Source organism: Pinus tabuliformis, chromosome 1_2 (genome assembly GCF_031772625.1).
Source record: "Pinus tabuliformis cultivar Carrire ecotype Pingquan chromosome 1_2, CPIR1, whole genome shotgun sequence".
Lineage (NCBI taxonomy): Eukaryota > Viridiplantae > Streptophyta > Pinopsida > Pinales > Pinaceae > Pinus > Pinus tabuliformis.
In genome coordinates, this window is record NC_142298.1 from 349727522 (window position 1) to 349739149 (window position 11628).

Below are 11628 nucleotides of genomic sequence, written 5' to 3' on the forward strand. Positions count from 1 at the left end.
ACAAAAATAAATAAATAAATAAACATTAAGAGTGAACCTAAAAAAAAAAATGATAATAGTAATAAAGATAAATAAACAAATTCTAATAATGAATACATAAATAATATTACTAATAAAAATTAATAAATAAATAAACAGAGAGGCTAATCCTCTCTAGTTAATAAAAGGAAGAATAAAAAAGGGGAATAGAACATAAAAATGAAAAAGGCCAGACAAAGAGGAGAAAAACTAGGAGGATAGGGCGGAAATCCAACATCTACTAATTTTCCAGTGGTCATCCCTATTAATATTATTAAAAGACCTCTCAATTTCAATGGCTTCCCTAAACTTACGGTGATGAAAATGAGAGATCTTTGCAACGACCTTAGCCTTCTCAATGCATATATGATGCTTGGTCTTCGCTGCATGTTCCGTCAAAGTAGAAGATTTGGTCCTCCCATGCTTGATATCAGCAGCGTATTCCTTAATCCTTTGGTTAATAGACCGACCTTTTTCGCCAATGTATGAGATCCCACATGAACACCGAATAACATAAACACCTTTCAAATCCATAGGTGTAAGACCTTCGAGTTGCGGGCGCGGGCGAGGTCGTGCACGAGGGCACGCGGGTAGGCACGCGGGCGCGTGGACCGGCGCTCGGGCACACGATGCGACGGACATACGACGGACTTGCGACGATGTGCGACGAAAGGCAGAACATGCGACAACACTTGAAATGCGACTAAGTATATATGCGATGGGATGAAGACTTGCAAGCCGACTTGCAAGGAATGTATTATGGGCGCATTGTTGAAGGTTTTGGGGTTGGCCATGGGTTGCACACCCCATGTAATTCCAAGGTAGCATGCGTATAAATGGAAGGGCATGAGGCTCATTCAAACAACAACAACTCACATCTCTTCTACGCACAAGTACATAGGGGTAAACGGCAGTGCACAGATACAAGAGGAGCTGCGCATAACTCATGCGCTCCACTTGTAGGCGTGCTCAAGGTTGCTGTGAGGCAGTCGTAGAATGGGCAAGGCATGCCCGAGGTACGGTGTGAGTGCAGATTCGTGCAGAAGTTAAGGAGGAGTTCTAGGTGTCTCGGGTGAGCACCCTCCTACTGTGTGAAGTTGGCACAAGTATTGTAAAGGCTGTTCTATGCCTTGGTTGTAAAATATTCTAAGTATAGACTTGGAGTTTTTCCAAGTATACTTGATGATTGTATTATTGAAAAACTGATATAATATATTGTCGGGCAGACTCACATTACGAGGAGTTGCCCCTCCCCTTTATACTTGTTGCAATTGTTGTTCTCGGTTTAATTGCATGATGATAATGAATGAGTATGGGCTTCATTAAGTATAAAGGATAATTGCTTTTACTTAGTTGTGAAACACAAGCTAAGTATGTTAATGTGAAAGTAGGCGTAGTCCATGAATGTTAGTATTGGTGGAAAGAACGCATTCGGTGGTGCCGCACCTCGCTATAAGCGGTTGGAAGACTACCGCAGGTGTAGGGGCGTGACAGTTGGTATCAGAGCAAAGGTTTGCTCATGAAGATTGAAGTTGTTGGATGGTGGAGACTAGATCGAAAAGGAAGAAGAAGTTGTTGGAGATGGTAGCCGAGTCTCAAGTTGGGTCTAGCCATGCAGCCAGAACTTTATCACTTATGGAACGAATACTGCAAAGGATGGAACCCATGGAGTCTTCTTGGGAAATGAGGGAGGACTTGTTCACTAAAGAGCAAGAGACCAGCTCGAAGCTAAGGGAAGAACTTGATGAGCTCCGAACACAGCATGAGTACATGGATCTTCTATGTACACAACTAGAGATGAGGGTCAAAGAGGTCGAAGAAGCAAGGGATCAGGGTCTTGCAAAGATCGTGAACTTGAAGGGATCTCTTGATAGGGTAAACAAATCTCTTGATGAAGCCAAGGATGAGATCGCAGTGTTGAAGAAGGTCGGGAGGCATAAGTCAGGTGGAGGAGTGCCTCATGTGAAGGTCAAGAAACCGGAATCTTATGATGGCACAAGGAATGCGAAGACTCTTGGCAACTTTCTATGGGACATGGAACAGTACTTGGAACGGTTGAGTCTACCTGATGGTGAGACATAAGTCAAGGTGGCTGCTCAGTTCTTAACAAAGGATGTTAAGATGTGGTGGCGAAGGAGGGTGGATCAGTTTGTCAATGGCAGTGCTGATGACATCACTTCGTGGGATGACATGAATAAGGCTTTGCAGACCCATTTCAGTCCTCAGGATGAAATGTGGGAAGCAAGGATGAAGATTAAGTACATCAAGCAAAACGGAAGCCTACAAGCATACCAGCGAGAGTTTGCAAGTGCAGCTCTGGAACTTCCCGACATGGCGGAAAGGGACAAGGTGTTCAACTTCATTATTGGGTTGAAGCCTTGGGCACACAATGAGGTGAAGAGGCAGAAGCTTAGGACACTTGAGGAGGCTTTTGCTGCGGTTGATAGGTTGGTGGATCATTATGATGAGACTTCTGACGAGAAAAAGAAGTCCGACAAGTCGAAGGAAAAGAAGAAGGTTGAGTCTGATGGAAAGAATGAAGATGCTTCTGTGGGGATGATGCAGGTACTTGGTGCTTCTGCTACTACTGAAGTGGCCTCTAGGAGGGATCTTGAAAGGAACAAGTTGGAGTATGTTTGAATGAAGGTTGGAGGTACTGATGTGCTCACTATGGTGGATAGTGGGGCTTCTCACAACTTCATGGGCGAAGATACTGCGAGAAGAATTGGGCTGAAGTTTGTACCGGCAAAGGCACAAATGAAGACAGTGGATTCTCCTCCTATTGAGATTCTTGGTATAGCTGAGAGGGTGGACACTACACTTGGTGAATGGACCGGGAAGGTGGACTTCACTATAGTGCAGATTGATGACTATGAATCTGTATTGGGGATGTAGTTCATGAAACAATTCGATGCTATGATCATTCCACATTTGAAGAAGCTCTACATTTATGATGGAAGGGAAGATGTACCCATTGGTGTGCCAACCATTGGTGTGACAAGGCCTGATTGTAAATTGGGAGTGATGCAAATGGAGGATAAGGAGAAGGTAAACAAGCGATTGTCTAGTGTTGAGGCAAAGCTTGTGGAGCAGTCATTGGTCATTAGATCACTTTCAGATAGCATCTTGGATTTGACAAGAAGGCTAGAGTTGGTGGAGGATAATGATGAGGAGGAGGAGGTATATGTGAGGCCGGATGTTCAGAGGGAAGACTGGGTTGCTTATCTACAAAGGATGGAGATTGAGGATCCTGATAGGTGGATCGAGTTGATTAGTGAGGGAGAGCCTTCAGGATCTACTCCCTCTACATCTTCTTAGATGGATAAAGGAGATGGGGCTCATTGTTAGCTACTCATGGCAGTGAGTCCTTAAGCATGTTTGAGCAGGTATGATTGATGGTGCAGGGATGGCTTGGCATCAAGCATCATGACATGTTGCAGATGAGATGGATGGAGTTTCCATGGACCTGAGCATGGATTATGGAGATAGATTCTTGATGAGTCAAGGATGTGGCAGATGTTTGAGGAACAGCTGATGATGGCATGAGGATGTTCACTCTCATGGATTGAGCGTGATGGTTGGATTAGCTACCCAACTAGTTCAAGACATGAGGGCATGCAGTGGGCAGAGATGTGTTGGCATTATGCTGGAGTATCATGACGAGGTTCACATGGTGACATTTGGATCGAGATGACATCTTATGGAGAGCATACCGTGGAGGTGCATTCCTTGGTATGGTGAGCTTGGTGGCAGTGGTCATTGAGCCAGGACATAGTGGGGAAGAGTCTCTACATATGTTGCAAGGATGTTTGCCTTGCGAAGAGGAGTTCACATCATGGATGAGTGATGATCTTGGTGGATGGCTACCGGGATGATATGTTGTCGAGGACGACAACAATTTCAAGTGGAGGAGGATGTAAGACCTTCGAGTTGCGAGCGCGGGCGAGGTCGTGCACGAGGGCGTGCGGGTAGGCACGGGGGCGCGTGGGCTGGCGCTCGGGCGCACGATGCGACGGACATACGACGGACTTGTGACGATGTGCGACGAAAGGCAGAACATGCGACAACACTTGAAATGCGACTAAGTATATATGCGATGGAATGAAGACTTGCAAGCCAACTTGCAAGGAATGTATTATGGGCGCATTGTTGAAGGTTTTTGGGGTGGCCATGGGCTGCACACCCCATGTAATTCCAAGGTAGCATGCGTATAAATGGAAGGGCATGAGGCTCATTCAAACAACAACAACTTGCATCTCTTCTACGCACAAGTACACAGGGGTAAATGGTAGTGCGCAGATACAAGAGGAGCTGTGCATAACTCATGCGCTCCACTTGTAGGCGTGCTCAAGGTTGCTGTGAGGCAGTCGTAGAATGGGAAAGGCGTGCCCGGGGTACGGTGTGAGTGCAGATTCGTGCAGAAGCTAAGGAGGAGTTCTAGGTGTCTCGGGTGAGCACCCTCCTACCGTGTAAAGTTGGCACAAGTATTGTAAAGGTTGTTCTATGCCTTGGTTGTAAAATATTCTAAGTATAGACTTGGAGTTTTGCCAAGTATACTTGATGATTGTATTATTGAAAAACTGATATAATATATTGTCGGGCAGACTCACATTACGGGGAGTTGCCCCTCCCCTTTATACTTGTTGCAATTGTTGTTCTCGGTTTAATTGCATGATGATAATGAATGAGTATGGGCTTCATTAAGTATAAAGGATTATTTCTTTTACTTAGTTGCGAAACACAAGCTAAGTATGTTAATGTGAAAGTAGGCGTAGTCCACGAATGTTAGTATTGGTGGAAAGAACGTGTTCGGTGGTGCCACACCTCGCTATAAGCGGTTGGAAGACTACCGCAGGTGTAGGGGCGTGACAATAGGGAGCACTTGGTCTTTAAGAGACTATAGGGAGTTCTTAATGGTGTTGAGGGGTCTAAAAGTTGAGGGAACATTATGCTTCTTCAGGATTCTCACAATCTTGTCAGTTATCCCTTGGATGAAGGGGAAGTGAACTCCTCCACAACAATCAGTAGTGTCAGTCTTAACCTTAGGACCCTTACTAGCTTTGAGGAAAGCTTTAACTCCCTGCTGCCTACTATAACCATTCTACTTTAATTTCTATTAGTATTATTATTTATTTATTCTTTATCATTTTTTATTTTTATTTTTTAACAATTTTTAATCCTTATTATTTTTTCCAAATCGGATACCAAATAAATAATTAAATAAGAATAATAAGTAATTAAATAAGGGAATGAATAAATTAAATAAATAAATGTTAACTATTTAAACAAATTAAATAATTCCCTACCCTAGTCAAATATAGCCGTTTGGTTAAATTATAATAATATATAAATTAATTAAATTAATTAATTAATAAACAATATAATTTTCCCTCCCTAGTCAAATTTAGTCGTTTTCCTCTAACCGTTAGGATGACCTATCTTCCTATTTAACCTTCTTCTGAGATTTGTCTCTTCATCTTGTCCTGTGAATGAACCACACTGGTTGGTTTGAAAAGCGTTGACCAAATATTGGCAATGTGATTTTTTTCCAAAAAACTTCATAAATTAACAATAATGTTAAAATATTAAAAAAATTTATGAAAAACTTACAAACAAATAATAAACAATTGTATGGTGGGGCTGAAATCTAATTCTAAGAATCGAATTTTAGCGCTGCCCACTTCAAACTATATATATATATATATATATATATATATATATATATATATATATATATATGAGTAACAATTATTTTTTTTGTTAATAATTTTTCTTTTTTAATGGGCGGGGCTGAAATCCAATTATGAGAACCATATTTTAGCGTTGCACAGGGCCGCACCCCACAAGCCCCTGCGCAGGGCTATAATCTGATTCTCAGAATCGGATTTCAACCCTGCCCTGTAAAAAGAATTATTATTAGAAAAAAATTAATTATTATTATTTTTCTTCTATTTTTTTTAAGTGGGTGGGGCTGAATTCCAATTCTTAGAATTGGATTTCAGCCCTGCCCACTTAAAAAATAAAATAAAATAAAAAATTATTAACTAATTTTTTTTTGTTAATAATTTTTTTTTTAAATGGGCGAGGCTGAAATTTGATTCTGATAACTAGATTTAAGCCCGACCCTCCAACTTATTTATTTATTTTTACATTTTTTTAATAATTTTTATCTTTCTAAAATTTTAATATTAACATTCTAAAAATTTTAAGTAATTATGTTTTTTTTTTTAATTTGAATTTTTTGTTTTCTTTTATGTTTATTATAAATTTTTATGTTTTTATAAATTTATAAATTTACTTTTAATAGTTTTTTAAGTTTTGTTATTTTGGTTTTATTTTTGTTTTTAAATTATTTAAAATTGTTTTTTTCCTTAATTTTTTTTAAATCACATTTGTTTTAAACTTTATATATATATATATATATATATATATATATATATATATATATATATATATATATAGTTTTTTTAATAGCTTATAAGATTATTTGTATTTTTATTTATTTATTTTTGTAATTTCTATAAAAACAAAATTCCAACCCTTTATCTTAAAAAAAAAATACATTTTTTATGTTTTTTTTGGAAAATATGTTTTTGTTATTATTTATTTCTTTGTATTTTTTTATTTTTTTAATTCTTATTTTTATAGGTTAATTTTGTTTTTCTTTTTTAACATTTTTATGATTAGTTTTTTTTGTCTTTTTTAGATTTTTTTTTTTGTTCTTTTTTATATATTTCATTTTTATTTTTTTTTATGTTTTTTTTTTTATATATTTTTTGTTTACTTTTTATTATTTTTTGATCTTTTTTTTTGTTTTTGTTTTTATTTTTTCTTTTATTTTTAAATTTATGTTTTCATTATTTGTTTGAAATTTTAATGTTTTTTGGAGTCATGATAAAATCTTTTACGCCATTGTTTTAAAATGCTGAAAATAAAAAAAAAATTAGACGCTATTTCAACATCAACAATTTCATTTTCGAATTGATTTTTCATGTTTTGGGGGGGTTTTTTGTGCTAGAGTTCGCATTTTGAGTTTACAGTTCTCATTTCAAAGTTTACATTGTTTTGAGAAATACATGGGAGAACTTGAAGATTCATGAGGTAAACCTACAGCCAATAGTCTTCCAGGTATGTATTATCAAGTTCATTTTCATCTGTTGTTTGATTTTCTCTTTTTTCATAATTTATTTCTTATTTCTATTTTGTTTCTTTTTGTAAGTCTTTATTGGCTTGATTTTGGAGACTTGAAATAAGCAAGCATCCAACCTTTTTCTAAATATGCAACATATTTAGGGAAGTATTTGTTGTTTCGTCAAAATTTGAGGATTCTTTAATTTTTCTTCTATTAGAACCCTAATAGGTATTTAATACAATATTGGAAGATTCATATTGGATCATTATGATATCATAACCCTCATCATAAGAAAGTTCTGATAAAATCATTCTCCGCTCAAATATTTCTAATAATTAATATAATTATTAAAAGGGCTTTTGGTTAAAAGGTGAAGTTGAGTTGGGTGATTTCTTTTGAATTAAATACTTTAAAAGGACTAACCCCATAGAATTTCCACGTAGCATTATCAGAGCTTCTGAATATCGAAACTTTTCATATAAACATCACTCAAAATATCTCGATAAAAAATCTCTAATAAAAGACCTCCAATATCCCTTCCCGCTTATATTTTCAGTCATTACGTTTTAATAATAAAATACAACCATAAGATTTATCTGATATTTTTCTTTTGATACGCTCATGTGTGCAGACCCACGTGAATTTAAATTTAGAAATATTGAGTAAATAATCATATTATGTCTCTCATCAATGCAGCTAAAATGAAACGCTTACACTCTTTATTGTTCAGATTTGCTAGAAACAAAGGAAAAATCACACAAAATGCTTCCAGTGAATGATCTTATCCACAATTTTGTCTTTGCATTTTCCAAATATTACAATCGTCGAGTTGAGTTAAACCATTGCATCGCATTTGTTCATCTTTTTTCTCTTGATTCATATTCCTTTATTTTGAAGGGACTCAGAGACTCTAAATTGGTGAATTTTGGAATCTCGGTCCTTTGCTTTTCATTTTTTCGAGATCTTTCCTTAGAATTTCAGATTTGTTGGCTTATTAGACTCTTGGGTTTGTATTATATCGGAAGCATTTAAAACGAATTCTGAGATTTACCTCTCCGAGATCCACATTTCCTTTTCCTTCACTATCATGTCCATTAAACTTAGCCAGGGAAATGGCCTCTATTTCACTATCTTCACTGGAATCTCGTATTCTCAGAGTTTTGTAGGTTGATTTTGGCTTCAGAAAAGGTTTTCAAGATATTTGATTCCTGATTTAGTCTCATATTTATTAAATCTCATACGTGTTTCATTGGAAGCTTATTTTAAAGGTAAATGTAAGTCCTCTTGCAATAATTTTTACAGAACTTCAAATTATACCATTATCAAAATGAAAGTCGTCAGAACTACTTTATAAACTCTTACAAAACGTTTACCTCTAATGCATAAATGTTTGATATACTAGAAAGGCAATGTTCCCAGATTATACATTTAACAAGCATTCATTATCGAGCATGATTATTATCATAAGTTTTGTTTGTAAAAGTTACACAAAAAATTTTGTTCTAAGATCTTTCTTCCCTTTAATATTCTAAATATTGAGACTTCTTGTATTGGAGGTGAAATTTAATTAAACTTTTGAAAATAAACATTGTTGGAAGAATTATGAAGCAAAGTCTAATTATCGGAGTTTTGCTCATTAAGATTTTTGGAACACTTTATCTCTTACCTTTCACTTTGATTCTCTAGGAAACTCGTAACTTTAGAATATCGGGTTAAGAATCTTTGTGGATCTTTGATCAATTCATTATGATCTTTCACTATGCTCACATGAAGTCTTGCTTTATTTTATATATATATATATATATATATATATATATATATATATATATATATATATATATATATATATATATATATATATATATATATATATATATATATATATATATATATATATATATTACCTTCATGTTATCATGGTGGTTAAAATCTTGGATATATTTTAATCATAATTTCAGCAAATCCAAGTATTCATTCAACGGGATGACTTTGTGACTATAGGGATATACATTCTTCATAGTGTATGCACTTGGGCCTCTATTACTCTTTTCGACAATCTGCATGGCTAATGAGAAATGTCATCACCTATGGTTCGTTTACATTTTTGCCTTTGACTCATTACTAGATTCACATTTTATTATCTCAAACATCTTTTAGTGAGCATCTGTATTTACTTTTCAAGGAACTCTTGAGCAATCACTATGATAATGCAACAATTGACAAAGAATTTAGAATAGGGAAAGATAATCGATCATGTTTAAATCATGTTTGAATTCTCTTTTATTTGAATTTTTGATATATCACTCCATACTTATCATATAAAGATTCAAGTCCTCTTCATATACATAATTGCTACATTATTTAGGATTTTGAATCAATTTCAATATTTTGGGATTTATATAAATTCGGGATGGAAAAAGCAAAGAGAACAATCATCGTTGCAATTTATAAAGAAGCATATTTTCATTTCATTTCTAATGAATTTGATTTACTTCCGATTCCGTGAACATGAAATTTTGTTTTCTTTTAGTTGACTACTTGCTTTAGTTTAGATTTAATAAATGATGATTTTGGGTCGATAAGATTTCAGAAAATTCAACTTATTCATGCTTTTAATTCTAATCAAAAGAAGAAGTTATATTTTTTTGGCGAAAATGATATCTCCCAGGTAAGATTAAATGAAATTATCCAATGGTAAGCTTCATATGCTCACTTTCATTAATTTTCATTTCTTTACTTTTGGTTTTAGTTTTGTTTTTAGTTTTTGCTGATATAAAACTATGTTTTGCAAGACATCATAATCCTTTTTCACATCCCCGATGACTTAGATTTGGAGCTCATTCTCTTTGTTGTTTGCCTCTGAATTTTGGAATAACAGTTACAATGTTTTTTAAATCAACGAAACTGGGGAGTTTCTGAACCTTTAATCTATTTCTTAAGCATTTGTTTTATTATAAAATGGTTGAGATGATTTTATGTAGGTTTTACTTTGAAATGGGAAAATTTGCAATAGTGAAAGACTTCTCAGTATTTTATTATCTCTTGTCACTTCTATTCACCATTTAATTTCATAAACCTAATCGCTTATAACTCCCGAGAATAAAATTTACTAGATTCTCAACAAAAGATAAATGTTCACATGATTTTCTTCTATTACTTCTTTTGTTGAGATATTTGTATAAGCAGTCTTGTTGGGGTTTATCTTTTAAATTTTAGATCTTTCTTTTAGCTTTCACTTTCTTCATTTTACATTTTGAGAGTTTTCTTAATTCTTTTCTACTTCAATTTGGATTTCTTTTCCTTTTGCTTTTAGTTTTGGTTTGATTTTGGTAACTCCACCATGATTCATGTGAAAGGCCTTTTCCTCACCTAACAATGGTTGGCATACATAGGAATCTTTACTCTATCTATTTCAATGAATTTCATTTATCATTAAAGGTATATCTGTATGGAACCATAAAGCCCTCTTGCTTTAAATTTTTTTGTAGAGGAACACACATCCTTTCTAAGTGATAAGGTTTACATTTTCAAAGAACATAACTGATTTTAGTTTAACTCAATGGATCCCTGCCACTCCTCCACTTTATAGAACCTATGATTGACAGTCACGGGAAAAGAATTTGGATTCAACATTATGAAATTATTGTATCCATTAACATAAGTATCTATTACCATCCCACCTCTTTCACTAAAATACATCATAAACTAAATCTTACAAATGCACTTATCAAAAGGGTGATTAAAAGAGGAAGCATGGGAAATATAAGTAAACTCGTTGGGTCTATGAACACTCACTGCTAATGAGGTTAGGCTTGTTTGGAATAAAAGACAACTTCGTCGGGGTACTGTTCAAGCTCGCTGGTAGCAAAGCAATGCCAGAGACCATTCATAACAATAGATATATGCTTTATCAAAAAACTCTTATCTCTACCTTCTTCTATTTCTCATAAGAGGTAATTCTAAAACATTTTTTTCCCAAAATTTGGATCCATGATTTTTACTCAAGTCTGCTTTTGAGTACTTATATTTTCAAACTCATATTGCTTAATATATTTATGTGGGACCCATGGAAATGTTTTACTGTTAAACGGCTTTGTAAGCTCCATTATTTTTAACCTTTAAGTAAATTAAACTTCTTCATCTTTAACCGGAGATAAATGTTCATTCCCAGTGTTTCACCATTGTTGTGGTAAAAACACAACTTCCCCATTATTCACTTAATTCTAATTATGGGGACCCTTTGATTGAATGATTGGTTATATTACTATTTGATTTTGAGTATTTGGATGGCTTCAATGAATTCAATATGTTCATATCTTCCTATCATAACTTGTTTGATCTCATTTAGAAATTTGGTTAGCAAATAGCGCCTAATTGAAGATTGGATGTTTTTTTTACTACTTTGGCCTTATATAATGTATTTTACCTTTTATTTCATAAATTTGTCTCTTTGTAAATAATTATCTTTTTGGAAATTT